The sequence below is a fragment of the Protobothrops mucrosquamatus genome, unplaced genomic scaffold (genome assembly GCF_001527695.2).
Source record: "Protobothrops mucrosquamatus isolate PMUCROS unplaced genomic scaffold, P.Mucros_1.0 scaffold_280, whole genome shotgun sequence".
NCBI lineage: Eukaryota > Metazoa > Chordata > Lepidosauria > Squamata > Viperidae > Protobothrops > Protobothrops mucrosquamatus.
This window is the reverse complement of record NW_015386356.1, coordinates 513,970-534,647: the sequence shown is the minus strand read 5'-3', so window position 1 is coordinate 534,647 and position 20,678 is coordinate 513,970.

Sequence of the window (20,678 nt, the reverse complement as noted above, 5' to 3'; positions counted from 1 at the left end):
TACCTTTATGGCTTCCCCTGGAATACTAATAAGATGCAAACTAAGCCAAAAATATACCCATTTATGTACATGATGGTTTATCTGATAGGCAACTTACTAGTTTTTCACTAAATTTTTCTGAAATATAGCATTATTTAGCATATATAATGTTATAATAACATTATTAAACATCAAAAATTCAAATTTTTAAACTACTAAAGCCTTGTTTTCATGAAAATATATACAGAAACAATTTTAAAGAAAAATGGGTAAGGACAAAGCTAATGAGTATCCAAGTTAAGCTCTTTTAAAACTACATGATAAATTATGTATATATAGAAGTTGAAGTTGAAGTCCTTGACTTCAACAGTTCATTTATTGACTGTTCAAAGTTACAATGGTATTGAAAAAAAGTGACTTAAGACTGTTTTTTACACTTACGATCATTGCAGCTCCCCCCCCCAAGGTCATATGATCAAAATTCAGACACTTGGCAACTAACTCATATTTATGACAGTTGCAGTGTCCTGGGGTCATGTGATCACCTTTTGCAACCTTCTCACAAGTGAAGTCAATGGGGAAGCCAGATTCACTTAACAGTCATGTTTCTAACTTAAAAACTGCAGTGATTTACTTAACAGCTATGGTAAGAAAAGTCATAAAATGGGAAAAATTCATTTCACAAATTTCTCACTTTACAACATAAATTTTGGGCTCAATTGTGGTTGCAAGTTAAGAACTATCTGTATAATGTGGAACTGGTCTTGTGAGATTTAGTTCATGTTTAGTTTCATATATCTGCTTTCACTGTTATTATTTCTTCAGAAGCTAGTATAAGGATGTATGCATTGTTCTCTTTTAAGAGCATATTATGAGCATCGATTGTTAGCCGCCCTGAGTCCGCAAGGAGAAGGGCGGGATATAAATTTAATTTAATAATAAAAAAATAATAATTTTAATAATAATAATTTTCACAAAATGGCTGTCATGAGGGACATCACCTGTCACAGAGTCACAAAATAAATCAAGCCAATGTTTTTTTAATTCTGCCAGGACACTCACTCTCTCTCTCTCTCTCTCTCTCTCTCTCTCTCAGATTATACTTTCAAAACAAAATCCTGGGTCACATCCTGTTCCCCTAAGAACATAGCATTGATGAAATTCAGGTGCTTTTGCATTAAAAAAAGATTATATTAAAAACAAATAATCATGTGAGATAATCAACCTATCAAAGATCAGCATGTTGCTAATCCCTAGCATGACATTAATGACATCTAGCTAATGTGGCTGCAAATTGTTAGTTTTTCCCTATTTACACTATATCTTTATGTTTTCACTATTTGCTGTACTTAAAAACTGATTTAAAGAAATATGAATTTACTTTTGATTACATTCAAAGTCCCCCAAACTTTTACAGCAAGGGTGTTAAACTGCCGGCCCACGGGCCGGTTTCATCATACTGGAGCCGCGCCCACCCCATTGCCGGCAATGGCAAAAAAGCTCTGATACGTTGCGCGACGTCACTTGATGTCGCGAGTTTGACATGTCTGTTTTACAGTCACATAACCTTCATTTGTGTTGAGGATTAGCAGCTACAATTTTTTTGACTATAGGACATCTAACAACTTTCTAATGGGAGAACATCCTAGGTCGCCAGGAAACTGGGAAGCAGTTCAGGATCATGAAGTTTAGTAACTGTATAATTGGGACTATTTCTGTTCCTCTCCTACAACATCTCCCTAGACTTCAATGGATGTTTCACTACCACATAGAAATATAGCAAGTTTTGGGTTTTGTGGAACACTTTTTTCTGATTTTTCATAACATAGTCATACAAAAGAAAATGCAGACACAGCATGTTGGAGGTAGGTGCTCTATTCATGAACCTCTATGCTCTGAAGCATCTTTTGGGAATCAAATTCAAAATGCTGCACAGCTGAAAGAGCTGTTTATGATAAGGAATGATTGGTATCTTATCAACGCTAACCCTATCATCTTATGTCCAATTCCACTACTCTCTTTCTCCTTCTCCCACTGCAACTCTGCTACTTGCATGATTTTCTGATCTGCAATCTAATCTGACCCTCATGTAAACATACATTATTTGGTGTGATGGTTGTTTGTTGAAGAAGACGTCTTTTATGTCTTGGAGAAAACAAATCCCCATAATGTTCAGTGAGACACTGCTCTCTCCAAGTGCAAATAGCCAGCATATTAATGCTTTAAATCCTGAATGGGAGGCAGAAGATGCTGCTTCTCTAACATGAGGAGTCTATATCTTTCTTTTTAATGAACCCAATAATTAACCCAATTATGCTAATTATATAGATATTGCCATATTTACTTTTACTTTGAATGAATGAGTAGGCAGCAACAATATCAGAAACAAGAGTCATTAATATTAACAATCTAGACAAGCAAATAGCTACTTCTGAGAATTCTGCATAACATTACAGCAATAGCAGTTTGAAAACTTTTGTGATCTAGAATGGATCTCAGGTATAGTCCCTAGACCTCTATTAATATTATTAGGGGCTGCGATGGCTCATGTGGTTAGGATGCTGAATCAGAAGACCCTTGAGAGTTTGACAGCTTGACTTCTGGTTTGACGTCGCAGTGTAATGTGTGCAGGAAGATGGGGTTCCATCTTCCTGCATTGATTTCACACTGCTGAGGACCCTAAAAAGAGTTGAAAGTTGCTCTGAAGAGGCAATGGAGAAAGAGAGAACCCTTGTTGATTGCGGGAGGGTGGCATCCCTTCTGTTTGATCTGAGGAAGCTCTCCAAACTGGCAGGGGAAAGACTGGCTACATTCGTGTGGCCAGTCAGAAGCTGCTGACAACTGAAGAAAATAAGCATTAACGAGCAACTTTTGAGCAATATGGATGGAACTGGGTGAGATCCTATCCTCTCTTTATGACTTTAAGACTTTTTCCTGGGAAAAAACTGCCCAAATCAAAGAATCCTCCCGATGAGAGAGGAAAGGGGAATTTCCACCCCATTCCCACAGGAAAAGAAAAGCAATAAATTAATTGCTTGGGGGGAAACAGAGAAAATTACAAGATTAATTTGGAATCAATACACATATATAACTTTGAAATTTGGGGACTAAAAGTGCTTTTGAGATGATTTTTTTTTTAAAAAAAGAGACTTAAAAAGCTTCTAATATAAGTTTGGAGGTAAAAAGCTGAAAGATGGGGTCAATGACATCTAGTGTCGAACTACAGCACTACAGCACTACAATTTATTATGCCTAAAGAAAACTTGGCTGGAAGCCCAGACTCAGATAAGACTCTTGTTGTTTTCAGGAACTTTTACTTTTGAAGACTGCAGTTGGAAAAAAAGGGGGAGGGAACCTCTGGGCTGCTTATCTGTGTGGCAGAGGCAATAAACTATTTTGAAACTGGTGTGCCTGGATTACGAATATAAATACTAATTGACTTTTAGAGCTGTGTATGGAGTTATTTCCCTATAGAAGAAACATGCATTATTGATTGAGATGATGGAATACTTTGGACTATAGACCTTTGATTGATAAACAATTTTTAATTGCTCTTTTCTCTCTGGACAGAAAGGATATGTTTTTCATTGGATAGAAAGATTTGAAAAAATCAAACTTTACTTATATTTGCTGAGGGAAAACTTAAGGATGGACTGATAGGCTGGCTGGATAATTTGGAGTTCAAATGACAATTGACTGAAACTTTTTAAAATCCTAAATAGATTGGACTATAAAGACTATATACAAAAACAAAATGGATGTTCCATACTTAGTTTCATATGGTAAAAAACCATCCCTAATACCTGTCCCCAAAGTCCCCAGCTTGACATACCAACAAGAAAATGTTGATGATTTCAGAAAGAAATTCTTTCTTTGTTAAAATCAATACAAGAGACAATTGACGTTGCTCATGATGAGACTAAAAATAACACAAAGGAGATAAAAGAACATTTTTTTAATCTAAATCTACAAACTCAGAAAATGACTACACAGGAGGAACTAGCAACCCAGAAAATAGAAGGAAAATCAGAGGAAGCAGATCCAAAGATGGGGGAACCTAAAGAAAGGAACTAACAGACAGACTTAGACAAATGAAGAATTAGAAGACGTAGCGATAATATCAGAAATGGAAAAAATATCTTATCTGTCAAGATCTCAAAACACACTTGAGGATAAGAAAGAAGAGCTGATTGAATGGAAGATAGAGCTATTAGTAGAATTGTGGGAAATTGGAGAAGGAAGGAGGCTGTTTAATGAATATCAATGGGCTGATACTTTAATCAGAGTGTCTTCTTATTGCAAACAATATACACAAAAATAGAGAAAGAATTACTTGATGATTCAAATGCATTGACTTGGAAAATTAGTTGGAAAAGAAAGAAAGCTAGAGTAAGATTAAAGAAAATAGAGATTTTGACCCATTAGATGGGATATTATACTATTAATCAGATGTTTGAACATGGCTGAGAATAGATAATTATTAGAAATAGAAATATTATTATAACTAGAAAGATAGGATTTGTAACTAGAATATTATATTTTGGTATGAGAAGGAAAATATGAAAATGCTAAGAGGGTTTGAATAAGGGAAGCTTTTGGTTACCCAAATATAACTTATTATGAGGAATTATAAGCAATAGATATTTTGAACACTGATGGGAAATTAAAATTTAAAAAAGTGGGAAAAACAGGATATTAATTGAACAAATGGATATTAAGTGCAAGTGCAATTAAGATATATTTTGGTTAGAGAAGATTTTTAAACTGACATTATTGACATTATTAGGAAAATGTAACAAAGATGTTGATATTCAATTGTATATGTATTAACAGCAATAAGAATTGTATTTGGCTAGTGTGGGAAAATGTGTAATACCGGAAGAAGAGAGAAAGCATTGGATGGTATAATATTGGGCCTAGATTGAAGAAGTTAATATATACCATTGAATTACTAATGGACCCAGACAACACGTCATTTATTAAGTATTTATGATTGCAAAACTAGAAAATTAATAAAATATTTATATAAAAAAAAGAGTTCGTCAACTTGGCAGTTAGAAATCCAAGAGCCGAGTTGTGTAACAGAATGAGCTCCCATCACTTTGTCCCAGCTCCTGCCAACCTAGCAGCTTGAAAGAATGCAAATGCAAGTAGATAAATAGGTACTATTTCAGTGGGAAAATAACAAAGACATTAAAATAGGGCCAACTCTGGTGTTCCCTGGGCAACAGTGATGTCACTGGCTAATCCTTTCAACCCAGAAGTGCCATGCTAGGTGCTTCTGACATGATCACAGTAGTTGCAATAATATTAGGAAAAGAACATAGAAATACTACTACTACTATTACTACTACTACTACTACTACTACTACTACTACTACTACTACTACTACTAATAATAATAATAATAATAATAATAATAATAATAATAATTAATAGGGTTAGAAAAGACCTTAGATATCTTCTAGTCAACTGCTTGCTCAATGGTATAGGAGACCTATACCATTCTGTACAAATGTCTGCCTAGAGAAAAAAAATCACACAAAAAAATGCTTACCTGATATATATTATTATTAGTTTGAATCAATTCACTGCTGAGCTGGAAGTCGGGGCTGTCTGCCAGTTTCGCTCAGTGGGTGCAGTCTCTGTGCTCAGGGGTGACTCGCTTCCCACTATTACACTGCCCATGCCACTGGAAGTCTTGCCAGCACCTTGAGACTCCAATGCAAGGCCGCTGTCATGCTGTTCCTGGTTTTGACTCTCAACCATGTTGTGAGCCAGCGACTGGTTTGCTAGCCTCCGGCGCAATTGGTTGATGTGCCGGTGTAGCACTCGACCGTCTTCCAGGACCACTTCATAAGAGAATGGTCCTGACACCTTACAAACCAGAGCTACCACCCACGGTGCCCCTTGACCGTAATTTCATGCCCAAACCTGGTTGCCTGCTTGCAAGTTCCAAGGGGGCTTTGGCTGTGCTGTGTCTGAGGCAACATGGTCTGGATGCAGACGGTCCAACTTGGTGGTTAAACACTGTTCCCATCTGAGTTCTGCTGGGCTTCTGCCCGTAGAAGTGCAGGTGTCATGCGTTGACAAAGTAAAAAGTCTGCCAGCCGATGCTGCCAATCGCCGGTCACGATTCTCTTTAATGACTCTTTGGTCGTTCAAACCATGCACTCCGCTTGGCCATTCGAAGATGGGTGAAAGGGGGCTGAAGTGACATGCCTGATCATGTTAGCCCTCAAAAAGGACTGAAATTCCTCAGTGGTAAATTGAGCCCCGTTGTCAGAAACAATTACATCGGGTAACCCATGTGTGGCAAAAGTTCTGTGCAGTTCCTGGATGGTCCTGGCAGTAGTCATAGTAGGGACAGGTGCGACCTCTAGCCACTTAGAATGACTGTCCATGACATGAGGAACAGTTGTCCCTGGAATGGTCCTGCAAAGTCTATGTGGATTCTGGACCATGGGATTTGCGTGGTTTCCCAGTGATATACTGGGGCTTGAGGCATTTCGGGTCTGGATTGCTGGCAAATGTGGCAACTTTGTACTTGGACCTCAATATCCTTATCCAACCCTGGCCATCACAGGTAGCTTCTTGCAAGTGCCTTCATCCTGACTATCCCAGGATGTCCCTCATGCAGAGATTCTAAGACCCTAGTCCTCAAGGAGTTTGGAACTATGACCCGACTTCCCCAAATAATGCACCCTTTGTGAGCTGACAGCTCATCCTTCCTTCTACTGAAGTTGTGAAAGTCTGCCCCCAGACTAGCTTCTGGCCACCCCGTGAGCCTCAGCAGCCACATCCCCAGCGTGAAGGGGAGAGTCTGGCAAGTCCTGGATTGCCAGGATGCGTGTAGCAGGTGTGGGGTCTGGCTCTGAGTTTGGCAGGGGCAGTCTGCTGAGCACGTCAGCGTGGCCCATTTCCCTGCCCGGTTTGTGAATTAGACTATACGCAAGAACTATACGCAAGAAAAATGGACATAACTATACGTAACTATATGCAAGAAAAATGGACAATCTCAGCATCTGTGGAGATAGGATCTGAGGAGTTTGTTTGTCTGTTGTGAACAGACCAAGTAGTGGCTTATAGTCGGTGAAGACTGAATGGGTGACCATAAAGGAAATCATGAATTTTTTTGATGCTGGCCATGATGGCCAGTGCCTCTTTATCTATTTGAAGGCTCTGTGCTCATCTACATACTGGTCCAGAATAGATTAGTGGATAGATTTATTTCTTTCTTTCTTTCTTTCTTTCTTTCTTTCTTTCTTTCTTTCTTTCTTTCTTTCTTTCTTTCTTTCTTTCTTTCTTTCTTTCTTTCTTTCTTTCTTTCTTTCTTTCTTTCTTTCTTTCTTTCCTCACTTCAGACTGAGGCTGAGAAAGTGACCCACCCAAAGTCATCCAGTTGGCCTCAGTGCTTTAAGGAAGGATTAGAATTTTGGTCTCTCTACTGTGAGTCCACTATTCTGAGTTTTAACTGTTATTTTCTCCAGCTATAAATATGCTTTTATCTTTATTGTGAAGCTTGATTAATTCATTACTTTAAGAGCCAGGATGCTATATGAATTATTTTATAATTTTATAATAAAACTACATTAATATCTGAAGTTATATCAATTATGCTTTTAAATTGAACAGTAATGAAAACAAGTTCTTCTATGCTAATATACAATTAATCTTTTTTTCTACCACATTCATCATACAGGAAATAATCATTGTTCTGTCCAGTGGTGGGATTCAAACATGTGAACAACCAGTTCTCTGTGTGGACACCATTTCCGGAAGTTTATTCTGGACCTGGGCAACAAAAAATTAGCTACCAGTTCTCCCAAACTGATGCGAACTGGCTGAATCCCACCACTGGTTCTGTCCCATTTAAAATCTTATCAGCTTTTCTACCACATTATATTTGTATGCAAAAGTCGATAGTTTTTTTTACAAACATGTTTGATTTGTTTGTTTGTTTTTTAAATAACATTAGCAACATTGGAGACAGAATTGGAGAATAGTTTTCTCCTATAATCATAATATTTTTAAGGCAAGTGAGTATTAAAGTTACTTGCCTTAAAATATTATGATTATAGGAGAATGGTTGGTTAGACCAGGGGTGTCCAACCTTGGCAACTTTAAGATTACAACAACAGTGGCCTGTGGACTTCAACTCCTAGAATTCTTCAGCCAGCATGAGGAATTCTGGAAGTTGAAATCCACAAATCTTAAAATTTCCAAAGTTGGACACTCCTAGGTTAGACTAATGACGGAATATTTTTTTTACAAATATGTATTCTGAAGAATGCAGAATTAAGCAACTTTAATGCAATCCCCTAAACTAAGCAGCATTAGACCCTGTTAGCACTTGGATGAGAAGCCACCCAAAATCTCAGAACTGTAGAATAGAATAGAAAGCCCAAAGCATCCTAGACAAAGGAAATCCCAAAAATGCTTCCATAGTAGTTCCAATACATTCACATGTCATATCCATGTAATATCAGAAATCAAGCTAGACTCAAGAGAATCTTTAATATTTTACCAATGATTCTGCAAAGAGAAGTAATGCGTCCTTTTATATGAAGACTTGCTAATACCACCTCACATTTATTTAATTGATTCAATATCCAGGGCTGTGATTTGTAGGTGGCAAACAAGGTTTACAAATAAGATAAATAACAATAGTAAAACAGACAACACATCATAAGAGCAGAAAATAGCCACCAAGGGTAATATTTCAAAGTATCAAAATAAATCGGTATCAAGTACCCAACCCCCTTGCTTAGGCAAACAGTCACATCTTTGGCTCTTTCAAGATGGCAAGCAGGATCAAGGCCATCTGATTTCAAGTAAGGAAATGGTCTAAAGGAAAACACCACAACAGAAATGGGTCTCACTGGATGGCATTTTTTAATTAGCTGGGTGAGAAGTCTGCCCCTCTGCCATGTTTAATAGAGCAGGGAGATGGTCCTGAATGGCTTACGGGGAGGGGAACAGCCCTTTAGTTTAATTTTATAATTTAGAATAGCCTTGGTCATATGTTTTTTGCAGTGGGGAGAAAGGTTTTAGGTTCACTCATACTTTACTGAGCCCTCAGTCCAAATCAGCCATATTGTACCTTTTTGAGAAAAACAAATGAATGTGAATGTTAGCATAATTTAAAATATAATAACAAATGTTTTGCTTGTTCAAAACCTATCTCCCCCCTCCTTGAAAAATGCAAGAAAATTTATGCTATTAAAAATTGTATGGAAATGGGAATAGCTGGGTTTTAAAAGAGTTCTATTAGAAAAATTTGCATTTAAAAAGCCTGCATCAGGAAATTTCTGTGTCAAAGAATGAAAGCACAGTAATTTGTTCTTTTCTTGAGTAGGGCAGAAAATCTTTGTTACAAGCTGTTGTAAACATAAAGAGTCACCGTATGTATGTTTTTGTTTTGTTTTTAATCAGTGGAAATCACAGAAAACTGCAATACTGCCAAACATTCTCACAGGGTTACACAATCATTAAAGATTTGCAACTCATTCACATCTAAAAAAAGTTTCTTTGCCTATTTATCTATCATGAGTCAGTGTTGCATGAAATAAAAGATTCATAGATAGCTAAGGTATTGCATTTGCATAGGTTAGATGTTTACCATGTATTAAATATTGGTAATTTGCTTCTATGAATGCACTCAGCGTGATGGTCCCCCCAAATAATAATAATAATAATAATAATAATAATAATAATAATAATAATAATAATAATAATAATAATAATAATAATTGCAAAGTCAGCCAGGTGTTCAGGCTGGATTTGTCATTTTTGTCTACCTATCGAGTCCTTACCAAGGACCTGGGATTGGCAGATCTGGTTGTGTGAGGGTGTTAGAGATACCATCACAGGATGGAAGCTATTCCTAGTAAGGCTGCCTTTTGCAATTGACTGATGGCGAATTTGTCAATGACAATGGTGCAAGTAGTGCTCTGATTATTTTGGGATTGCATCCAAGGCGCTTATTACTAATTAATGTACAGCTAATTACTAATTACTGTACAGCTATGCTGTACATTAGTTGGTTTGTTTCTTGCAATGAATTGGTGCTTATGCTTGATATTGCAGTATTTGCATCTTTTAATGCTTGTGCTGTTTCTTTGTAACAAGCTTCAATGCAGACAGCCTTATTCTCTTGTTTTTGTGCTGTTCTAGATGCTCAGTTATTCTTTGTTTCAATTCTTTTATTTCTTTAGTTAGAAGGCTTTGTTCTTCCTGAGGAAGAGGTGCCTGGTTTCCAAATGAAAACAGTTATATATCTCTGCTGGATTCCTCTACTGCCAACTCCTCCTGGTTTACCTCTACATTCTGAGGCTTTGATTTCTTTGCCTTGGGTAAATCTTTGCAGTTCATCCAATTCTGTTTCTGTGAATACTTTATTTCATATTATAAATCGACGTTGATCTGCTAGTCGCTGTTCTTTATTTCTGATTCTAGATGTTGTTCTTTCCAAAACTGGTGCATTCATTTCAGATATCCTCTTCTTGTTGATCTGTAATAACAGATTATTATTTCTTGTTTTCAATCATTGTGTATTTGTGACAGGTAAACACCTTTTCTTCCAGTAGTTCTGCAGCTGCTGGCCCTGGTTGCTCAGCCAACAGTCCTGGTTTCTGTAGCCCATTTTTCACTGATTCATTGCAGTTTCTCCGTTGATGGATTGGTAGAAATGTTTCTGATTGGTTTGAAATTGGAGGTTCTACATATACTTTGCAATTTGAGCTTTGTATCTGCTAATCTGTATTGTGTCCAGTACTTCCTTGATCTTCCTCATTTCTAAGTGGTATTTCTTGATTAGGTATTCTTTGGTTCTTCTTCTTCTTCTTCTTCTTCTTCTTCTTCTTCTTCTTCTTCTTCTTCTTCTTCTTCTTCTTCTTCTTCTTCTTCTTCTTCTTCTTCTTCTTCTTCTTCTTCTTCTTCTTCTTCTTCTTCTTCTTCTTCTTCTTCTTCTTCTTCTTCTTCTTCTTCTTCTTCTTCTTCTTCTTCTTCTTCTTCTTCTTCTTNCTCCTCCTCCTCCTCCTCCTCCTCCTCCTCCTCCTCCTCCTCCTCCTCCTCTTCCAGGAAGGCAAATAGAAGCCCAGTATAGCAACTTAATCCCTGGCTCTATTATCCCTTTGATCCAGACAATGCAAATGACATTTGTTTGGTTTACAATCTGGATTGAATATACAACTGGAAAGGTTTATAGCTCTCCCTTATACCTCCTGCAACTAATGCCAAGACAGGGAAATTTTGCATCTTACTTCTGAATAAGAAACATGTTATTGTAGGAAAGTGGAAGGAACAAATGCATCTTTAAAGCATCCAGTAATTTACAAAGCATTCTAAATGTTTTCATGCAGACAGGAAATGTGATCTTGTGGTTTTCTAGATAACCTTGTCACATTAGGGCCAGCTAAAGGCTAATGAAGTTTCAGCCATTGCTCAGTGTTTATGACTCTATTAATTTTTTGTTAGAAGTGAAGCTTAATGCATTTTTAATGCACTCACATGTATCTAGCAATGACATCAAGTATATTGATTTCCTATCAGGCTATAAAATGAATTCTTAACTGCGAGGAGCTGATACCATGTAAATAGATTTGTAATTGCATCGTAAAGGAGGCATTGGCCAAACTCCTATAGTAACATTGCTGGAAGGTATGTATGTCCTATTCCTCATCCCTGTCCTTTAATTCAGCAAAAGCTTTTTATACAACAAACTGTTATTCACCCTGGAGCATAAACTAATGCCAAGCATCAAAATTAAAATACCAGTACCGTGACAACACAGATAGATGTTTGGCTTTCCAGACAAACGATTTACTTTTAAATGTGAATCCAATCTGCACTGAAAAGCCAACTTTGAAACACAAAGGCAGCATTGGCAATAGGAGGGTGATTTTTTTTTCTTTTTCTGGCTAGGATAATGTGAAGTTCTCTGCTACATTTCATCTCAGCTGACTGTGAAAATTGTTCAAATTGTAATATTTGCTGGTTTCTAAAGGGGGGTTATGAATTAAAGTCCATGTTGCAAATCACATCCCCCATCCATGTCAAACTGTTAAAACAAACCAAAATGTTATTTTCATTATTAATGTTATTGATAACAATAGTACACATTGGTCTTTAACATGAGGAAAAACAATATCATAGTTATTTCATCATAATGTTGATAAATCTTAAATAGTATTTTTAAAACATAAAATGAATGACACTTTCTAAGATGGTCCACAAAGTAGTGGAATAACATACCTTGCTTTATCAAGTCATTTCAAAATTCAGTGTGTCTACTAATGTTAGATCTGGTCCCAAATAAACCGAAGCAATCCCTTGGGTACATATTTTGTCCCAAATTGCTTGCACTATATGAATCTATCGGAGAGAAAGAATATATGGGTAATGCTTTCTTCTTCCCTGCACAGAGATAGCAATATAGAACTGTCTTGCAGATGCTTTTTGAGGCATTCTATCTCACTCGTTTGTTTGTTGTTTTTTTCCCATTTGCAGATGAAAAGTATGGAGGAAGCTAACACTATCCATCAGCATGCAGGTCTCATATGGAACATATCTCAGCCCATTCAAGTTGACTAGTATTCTAGGAGCTCCAGCAATAGCTTTTCATATGATAGGAAGGTTTACTGTCTTTCAATTAAACAATGTTGTATTATAGAAACCAAGAATCATGCCTTTTCTGTCTTTGCAACAATGTATCCCCCAAGTTAAGGATGACCCTGTACTTAATGCTTATTTTAGTAAAAAAAAATAACTAAAATTATCATTACAAAAATAAAAAACTAATATAAACTAAAAAGAAACTTAAAAAAGAAAAAAAATAGAAAATAGAAATTCTAAAAATTTATAAAAAATAAAATATAGCAAAGAACAGAACTGTACAATGAAATGACTTCCCTCTTCACAAGTATAAACAATTTTAGTGACTTATCATTTTGTCTAAAAATACAACAACTGATCTTTTTTCTTCAAATCCCATCTCCTATCTATAAACAAATCCTCAAAGCCTTGTCATTTTAGTCATGATGACAGCAAAGGTTTATTAAGAGTTACCAGAGTTAAAAATATATAACTATTTTAACCTTGATCAAATAAATAAATGTTATATTTTTCCTTGTACAATTTTGATATTTTGTCTCCTCAAATAATGTCCTAGATCTTCATTTTTAACCAATTTTTTTGCATATCCAGTGTAACATCTTCTTTTCATCTCATTCTTGTAACATGTCATTTTTTAAATTTACTTCCAGAGCAGTCTTAATCTTGTCAAGTAAAACTTGTTCTTCTTTCATAGAAGCATATTTCATAGAAGCATATTTTAAGCATAGTCTAGCTACTCGTAAAATTAATTTCTAGGCCCATTGTTCAAATATATCCAGCATTAAAATATTTTGCTTTGTTCTGCATTAGTAAATCAAATTTAAATATTCTTATCCTTTAACTAAAATCTTTAGTTCCTTCTGATCCTCTCTATTGTCCAACCTTCAAAGACTCATCTTATCATTTTTAAAAAAACAACAACAAATAAATTCATATTAAACCCATTTTCCCATGGGAAGAGTTCTTTAATTAATTCCAAAATTTTATTTAAGATTCACTAGCCCATTTGTTGTTGCTGTTTATTACAAATATATATATATTAAATATTAAGAATTGAAATAAATTCATCTGGTACTATAAAACCTGACAATACAAAGATTCCTAATATCTGAAAAGTAGTTAACAAGCAATTTTCAAAAATGAATAGCATAGGAAATATGCAAACTCAGTGACCTTTCAAAGGCATTGACCTCAATGTGAGCAAAATAGGTATTCTTTCATTTCTCAGAGCTCTAAACCACCAGAGACGATTGTCCTGTGATCTCCTTTGGTCAATTTCAACTCTGTTTCCTGTCCGTTTCCTGTCCAAAGAGCCAATCTTCATAATTAAAATATTTTTTCTTTTTTCTGCATTAGTAAGTCAAATTTAAATATGCTTCTCCTTTAACTATGATGTTTAATTTCTTCTGATTCCCTCTAGTGTCCAATCTAGTGTCCAATCTAAGCAAGAAAATGGTTAGAGAACACCTATCTGATCTTGATGAACATAAATCAATAGGACCTGACAAATGACATCACAGAGTTCTGAAGGAGCTGGCAAATGTTATCTCAGAACCATTGTCCCATATGTTTCAAAAATCCTGGAACACAAGAGAATTACTTGAGGATTGGAAAAGAGCTGATGTGATTTCCATCATTAAAAAAGGAGAGAAAGGAAAAAAAAACAGAGCCAGGAAACTATAGACCAATCAGCCTAACATCAATATCTGGGAAGATATTGGAAAGGATAATCAAAAAACAGATCTGAAAACATCTAGAAACAAAAAAAGTTATAACTAAAAAGCAACATGGGTTTGTTAAAAACAGGTCATGCCAAACCAATCTTATTTCATTATTTGACAAAGTGACTAAATTAGTAGACCAGCAAAATGATGTGGACATAGTATACTTTGACTTCAGCAAGGCATTCAACAAAGTAGATGGCCACCTACTTCTTGGTAAGCTAAAAAAAAATGTGAGATAGACAGCATCACCACCAGATTTGTAACTGGCTGACAAACCATACTCAACGAGTCATCCTTAATGATACTGCATCTACATGGAGAGAAGTAAGCAGTGGAAAACTGCAACATTCCATCTTAGGCTAATAGTACCCTTTAATATCTTCATAAATGACTTAGATGAGGGAATAGAAGGGTAACTCATCAAATCTGCAGATGACACTAAGATGGCAGGAATAGCCAACACCCCAGAAAACAAGCTCAGGATCCAAAAAGATCTTGATAAAGTTGAACAATGGGCCCTATCCAACAACATGAAATTTAATATGGAAATAAAGCAAGTTTACACTTATGCAGGAAAAACCAAAGGTAAAAGTACAGATTAGGCAAAACCTGGCTCCAAAACAGTAACTGTGAGAGGGACCTAGGAGTCCTAGTGGATGGTCATTTAAATATGAGCCAGCAGTATGAGGCAGCAATCAAAAAAGCGAATACAATCCTTGGTTGTATGAACAGATTTTGTATAAACAAAATCACGTGAAGTATTAGTACCACTTTACAAAGCCTTAGTAAGGCCACATCTGGAATACTGTATTCAGTTTTGGTCAACCTGGAACTAAGGAGAAACTTCCTAACAGTGAGGACAATTAATCGGTGGAAAAGCTTGCTGTCAGAAGTTGTGGGTGTTTCATCACTGGAGGTTTTTAAAAGAGGCAGTCACTTGCTTGAAATGGTATAGGATCTCCTGCTTGAGCAGAGGGTGGACTAGAAGACCTCCAACTTTCCTTCCAGGCCCATTCTGATTGATTGACTGATTGAATCTACTCACCCCTTCTTCATTCAGCAACAATCATCGGCTTCGCTTTTTGCAGAACCATCTTCAGTTCACCATTTCTTCCCTGGAAATCTTCCCTGCAGGGTTTCTAATAAAACATTGAAAATCCAGCTTTCCTTTGATTAGGTAGGACATTAGATAAGCTTGAATTGGGTTTAAATTATTATTACCTGGATATAATATGATTGTTGCTTCCTAGTGTCTGATAGGTGTAGGTAGTCATAAAACGAATGAACAAATAAACTCTAACTGGACTATTGTGGATGCCACACCACCTTTTTCGAGGCCACATATTATATAGTCCTGGTATAGAGATAGCAGAATAATGCCTCTGGTCGGATATTCATAGATGTTTTTCTATATACAAATGCCTTCTTTTTTAAACAGTCATCACATGATATTTGGGCATAAAAGGGAATATATTTCTCTAAAAAGAAACCTAGAGATAATATGGCATGTGAGGGAAAATAATCATTGCAGAACGGAATACTGATTATTTCATGCATCCTTCTTGTTGTGCCATATCCATTATCAGACGTTGGCGATCATGTTGGCGATCCTGTTTTTATCAGCAGCCGCACGAAAAAGTGCTGCTGAGTTTTGTCCAAACCAGTCCCTTAGATTTTGAAGCCACAATGTTCTTCTTCTGCCTGGACCTTGTTTGCCTTCAACCTTTTCCTGGAGGATTAAATGGAGTATGCCGTATTTTTCTGGTGTCGCATCACATGTCTGAAATATCCTAATTTTCGTTTTTTAATTGTTTTGATGATTTCCCTTGGCTTTCCCAGGCGGCTAATTACCTCCTCATTTCTGATCTTGTCAACCCAGCTTATACGTAACAGCCACCTGTAAATCCACATTTCAAATGCTTCTAGTCTCTTCAGGTGGCCTTCTGTCAGAAACCAACTCTCTACTCCATATAGCAGGATAGAAAAAAATATAGCATCTGAAAAGCCTGATTTTCAGTCTTAGGCTTATGTTGTGACTGCAAAAGACCTTTTTCATTTTGAAAAATACTGTTCGAGCTTTCTCTATCCTAGTCTTTACTTCAGTGGTCATGTCCCAGCTTTCATGTAAATTAGAACCGAAATGCGTAATTCTTTCAACTTTTTCTAATGGTATTCCTTCTGAATTTATTGGTTGTAAATTAACGGATTGTTTGCTGATGACCATGATCTTAGTTTTTGAGGTGTTAAGCTTCAAGCCGTATTTTTCAGATATTTCTATGACTCTGTTGATAAGGAGCTGAAGGTCTTCATGCTTACTGGCAAGCAGAACTGTATCATCAGCATATCTTAAATTGTTGATCCAAAACTGTTTACTTTGATGCCAGCATCGATGTTCTCCAGTGCCTCGTTGAAGATTGTCTCAGAGTAGATTATATAAAACTGTCAGTCGGGTGCTGAGTGATAATGAGGAAAGAGTTTCACTTCCATCAGCTAGGTAAAAACAATAGACTTGAAAAACATATTTCATATATAAATACAAATACTATAAATTTTCCCAGTCAAAGGAAAATCTGACAATTTTGAAAGAGATGAAAGCAAATATGATGACTATAGGCAGTGCTTTTTTTGTAAAAAAAAAAAAAGGTGCCGGAACTCACACATGTCATACAACCCGCCTTGCCTATCCTACAAGGTTCTATCCAAAAAAGGTGCTGGAACTCCGTTCTGGGCATTCTGTGACAAAAAAAGCCCTGACTATAGGTGACCCTCAATGGAGCTACCATTTGGATAAATTAATTTCACATTTGAAAGGTGACATAGCTCCAACATTCAATTTGTTGCATTATTTTTTAAAACTCACTGCATATTTGGAAAGAAAAAAAATAGGATATCCCATGAATGATAGCTGGTAGAAATGGAGGAGGAACCTTTGAAGAGTAAGAAAGATTTGATATTAATGAACAGTATTGATGAATAACTGATGAACATATAGTCAGTGACTAAAGTCAGATGAAGAGCTTGAAAAAAAAAATAGAACATAGAGTGGGGTCTTTAGGCATTTCTTCAGGCTCAGGGCATGTATCCAAACTAAAACATTTCTGAGAAGATATTACCTAGTTTCTGCTTAAATATGTCAAGTAAAGTGGAGCCAACACAACCTCCTTGGTAATTGGTTCATTTTCAAAAATATTATTATGATGAAGCTTTTGCTAGGATTCAATTATAATGCTTCCTGTAACTTTTATTAATTCATGTGTCACACATAATGGATATAGAAACTGTGGATGCTGATGTTGAAGTTTCCTCCCAACCTAGAAAATGATGCTATGACCAAATAGTTACATTACAACAGCAGTTTGAGCAATAGCAATAGCACTTAGACTTATATACCACTTCATTGCACTTTACAGAACACTCTAAGTCAGGGTTGTCCAACGCGCAATATCACGTGACGTATTGTGATGTATCGTGACCTTTTTCCCATTACCGGCAATGGGGTGGGTGCAGTTTCACCATGACACATCTGGCTCGCAGGCCGGCAGTTTGGCACCCCTGCTCTAAGTGATTTACAGAGTCAGCATATTGCCCCCAACATTCTACTGACTTCGTAAGAATGGAAGGCTGAGTCAACTTGAGCAATCAGGATCGAACACCTGGCAGTGGAATGCAGAGTTCGCCTGGAATACTGCATTCTAACCACTGCACCACCACAGCTCTTTGAGGAATGGATCAGAGGTGAAAAGAGCTCATTGCTGTGTTTATTGACTTAGCAATGCATGTAACAGTCTCCTTGGCTAAAGCTATGGAAGGCATTCACTATAGAAGGTATGCCTCTNGCCTCTAATAGTGTAACTCATGCAGAATATATCTCAGGAATCACAAAGTTCTGTTTATATAGCAAAATGGCTAAAGATCTGTATCTACTGGTGTGAAACAAGGCTGTATTACTGCTTCCTTGCTTTTCAACACTGTGATAAATGCAGTCATGGACAAAGTATTTGTTGGTTAGAGTGATGTCAGATTTGATCAAAATAAATTAATCACATCTAATGTTTACAGACAGTGTGACTTTTGCAGATAATGAAAGAGAAGCCTACGATAACCTACACAGTACAAACATGCATCTATCAATCATTAATACAATTGTTGCTACTGTATGTGCAGAATTTTCTACCTTGCTTCAAAATGATTTGTAAAAGCTTGAAGATGTCTGAATATGCTCCTTATGCTAAACATTCGAAAATTCAATCTATGAGGGGAAAATACAGAATTAAAGAATGTGCTGCAATCAATCTATGATAGCTGATAAAATTCAGAAGCATCGATGCAATTTTTTGGACAAACCTGCTACATTGTCCCATACTGACTTCTTTATCCATTGTTTTGGATAGCATGCCTGTCAGTTGTACATTTCATTAATGAACTCCAAGGAAATATTTGATTGAAGTAGGTGGAAGAAGATCTTGTGAAACTTCAACTTAGCTGATAGAAATGAAACAACTACCTCACGATAAAAATAAAAAATAGAGAAATATACAATGTGAGATCCATCAAAAAAATTACACTTGCCTTTTACAGCATTCACATTAATGCTCTGATTTTATTCAGTTTATATTTGATTTTGTTTCCTAAATGCCAAACATTGCATTTTTCTTGGCTGAATTTCAGACCATTTCTCTGACATATCAAGTTAATATTGCTAGAATATAACAATTCTACCTAATATTGTCATATGATACAGTGGGAAAATTTAGGTCAGTTGTGCAGATTATGATATTTTAAGGGATATCCTTGACTTAAGATATCCATTTTGCTTCTTTAACTCCAAAATATTTTGGACTGTCCATTTTGGAGAGCTCTAGGCATGCCAATAGATGCAAGAGATTTAGTTTGAATAGGTTTCCTGTCCCTGTATTGGGCAATCTCATATTCCTGATGTACTTTAGAATAAGAGAGTATCAATAGATCATATGATCCCTTCCAGGACAGCTGTTTTTTCTGAAAGTATTTTTAGGTTGGATTTCGAAATGGGAAGACAATAATAGGAGATAAATTTCTAACCATTATTACTTCAAGTGGCCAAATTTATCTGCAAATTGTGCAAAATAGACAAATTCGGTAGCACAGTTTGGCAACATATGGGGGAGATGTTAGAAACTTAAACATAACATGAAAATGTTTTAGTTCCAAAAAATTTCTATTTGTATTTGCAAAGTTAAATTCTGAAAACAAACACATACACACGCACAAGCAATTCTGCCCTTTTAGTAAAGTCACTTGTAGTTTTCTTGTTATTTTGCAGAATGATTATGCCTTCCCAATCCTTGTGAAGCTGCTTATGTGTGTATTTAGAGTATCTTCTAAAATATGCATCCCTGGGCTTTTCAGTAGAAAAAATGAAACTATATTGCATACTGTTTTAGATCAATACAAAAATATTAATGAATCAGCGTGCCTGGCTGAGGAATTCTGGGAGTTGAAGTCCACAAGTCATAAAAGGGCCAAGTTTGAAGACCCCTGGTCAAGAGGATTAAAATCCTTTTGTATTTCCTGCACTCAATCACTACCAAGGGTGAATACCTAATGTCTGATCAAATGTCAAAGAAATACAGTTTTTAAACTCATTCCCTCCATCACCTTTTCTGTTTATCCTGTGGTTTGCTCATTGCAGCTGGCACATTGAGCCATAGCTGACAAAGCCAGTTAACTGAGTACTGTGAAGCTCAGATATTCTTTAGAGACCACAGACAGGAAGTTAGGTCTCACCCTCTGATTGAATGTAAGAGGGGAAAAGAAATCAGCTGAATATAAGTAACAACACATTTAAAAGAGCTCAAAGACCAAGAAAATTGCAATGCTGTGTAAAGAAAATGAGCAACAATTACCAACATACTGTTTCTCACCTACTCTCAAGTCTGTGCTTTTTATAGATATATTTGCAGGCAATTTGTGACTTTGGGGGTATTAATGTAAACCAAAGACAGAAAAATATTTAAATATGTGTGTTAACATGTCCTTTAAAGCATTTCCCCACATAAATCCATTTAGGTTTATGGTCTCTCAAAATATGCTCTTGTATATCTTTACATTTTTTTTCACAGTTTAATTGATTGGTTGCTTTTGACTTGAGAGCTCATTTGAAGTATGTGAAAACCAGTTACCAATTCAATTTTTACCTCTAGTTTGGAAGGTATAAGTCAAGCGGTGCTGATAAAAATTTACTAGCATTTACTAGCATGGTTTCTTCTTTTTTTTTAACCTATTTTTTTATCAGGGTGGTAAAAGGAGTTTTACATTTTTCAGTGTAGGCTATTAATAATCAGTTCAACAATGTAATCAATTTCCTAATGAACTAGAGAA